We start from the raw sequence: 2,312 nt of genomic DNA, 5'->3' as shown, positions 1-2,312 counted from the left end.
ACAAGTTAAACCACAGGCAGTTGGATTTCCCACCAGAGATAAGTGGGGACAGAGACACTTACAAGAGCCCTCACGGGGTCAGAGAAAACCTCATAGCGTGTGCGAGCTGTGTGAGCTCAGTTGCTTCAGTTGTGTCCGACTCTTTGCCACCCCACGGACTGTAGTCTGCCAGGCTCCTCTGTCCATGGGATTCTCCAGGCAAGAATACCGGAGTGGGTTGCCATGCCCTCCTCCAGGAGATCTTCCCCACCCAGGGATCGAACCTCATAGACTGGCCTTAAAATCACCCCACCAAGGAGCTCAGATTTAATTGGGTTAGAAGGTGGAGCATTGATGTCCCAGGTCATCGTCAACACCACGGAGCAGTCAGCTAGACACCAGTGGAGTCTGAGAGCTGACAGTGATACCCACAGAGACAACAGATTCCCAGAGATCAGACCCAAGGACATCAAAAGAAGCCCCAGCAGAGCCTCTGTGGTCTTGGGCATGTGTGCTAAGCGGAGGGCTATGCTCTCTGAGAACGACACTTGAGCTCATGCTGACATTCCAGCCAGTCCACCCATGACCAGCATGCAAGTGTCAGTGTCTGTCCCAAATTTGTCCCTCGTCTTCCAGTACCCATCACAGACATGCCTCCATCTTACTCACGCATGCAGATCAGCCCAGGTCATGTCCCCTGGAGGGCTTTGGTGCAGAACTTGACTGTGGTGTGTGCTCTGTGTGGACTTCTGCACAGTGAAGGGGTGCTGGTGCTGCAGGGGGCCACCTGGGTCCAATCCCAGCCTAGTCACTTGTGACGTGACCTTCAACAAGTATGTGCCCTCTGCACAGGTAGGTTCCTGGTCTACACAGGGCCTTGGGAGGATGGGATGAGATCATCCACACAGCTTCCTGAGCCTGGCACACAGTGGATATGGTCAGTGTTATTACGGAAAGTCTGGGCTGGGTTCTGGATGGGGGAGCCCCCAGCATGTCGCTTCATGGAGGGTGATACTGTGGGAGTGGGAGATGGTCCCAGGGGATGTGTTGAGTGGGGATCAAAGAGAGCTTTGGGCAAAGTCACCCCAAGGGTTCTAACCTGAGGAAAGAGGACCCCAGGCAACAGCGAGGGAGTGAAAGAACCAGTTTCCAAAAGGCATCAAATGCTGCTGAGGGATCCAGTTCACAGAAACCAAGAAGAATTCCTGGGGTGTGGTCAGGTGGGAATCCTTGGACCCCTCCCAGAACCATCTCCTGTCTTGGAAAGCAACAGGATCAAGAATATGTCACCCACGGTGGGAAGATTAAGTGGATTCATTTGGGTCCTCATGGAGGGAGGGACACTCCTGACCTCTTGATGTCCCCCCAACCCCAGACAGCAGGCTGTGACTACACAAGGAATGCTTTTGGGAGACTGATCCTGCTGGGACTGTTGAAGATTCCAGAAAGCAGAGCCGGTGGATGACCGGTGGGCCAGTGGGTTGGGGGCTTGGGTGGTCATGAAGGGTGTGGGAAGGGTGTTGAGGGGCAGGGGGGCAGCCACCAGCTCAGGACTACAAAAATCCAACCAGAGATCTCAGAAAGGTATTAAACAGAGAGGCGGCCCCTTGGCAGGAGACTTGTGGGGACAAATTTGAGGGATGGAGTAAGGAGTCTTGTCAATGCAGAGGCTCCCCCCACACCCCCGCCCCCTTAGTGGCTGGTCTAGCCTCTGGCAAAGCAGACCCATCCTTTCCCCATGAGCAGAGTTCTGAGTGGAGGGAAGTTGGATGTCCTCTTGGGGAGCAGGAGTTCCCGACAGGGAGGCAGAGATGAGCAGGGGGAAGGGGGCCATTGAGATGTGTGGGCAGTAGCCAGGAGGCCAGAGTTAGCCTGATAGAGGGATGGAGGACTCGAGGGGAGAGCAGTGGAGGGTGGAGGTGGACAGACCCTATGGAGCTGGGTGGGACAAGGTGAGGATTTGGTTTTCATTCTGAGTCATTATAGTCACATATGGGTGGAGCAAACTATAGGTGGAGCCAAGGTACCGAGTAGCATTGAAATGATAAAGGCATGCTCCAGTTATCATGGTTAAAATCACTCCTTCATATTTACTGTTATTTAACGAGAAGGAGTGGGACTTTCTGAGTGATGCAGCTGTCTATAAGGCTTTTAAATGTAATTTTTAACCACAAGGCTTATACTGTTTATACAAATAGCACATGTGGTCTCTTAGAGCTTTTTAAATGGTTAAAAATAAAAGCTTACTAATGGAGGGGAAAAAAGTGGATGCATTTGGGACTTCCGTGGTGGGCCAGTGGTTAAGAATTCATCTGCCAGTGCAGGGGACATGG

The sequence above is a fragment of the Budorcas taxicolor genome, chromosome 4 (genome assembly GCF_023091745.1).
Source record: "Budorcas taxicolor isolate Tak-1 chromosome 4, Takin1.1, whole genome shotgun sequence".
Classification (NCBI taxonomy): Eukaryota; Metazoa; Chordata; class Mammalia; order Artiodactyla; family Bovidae; genus Budorcas; species Budorcas taxicolor.
Note: the sequence above shows the minus strand (reverse complement) of the source record.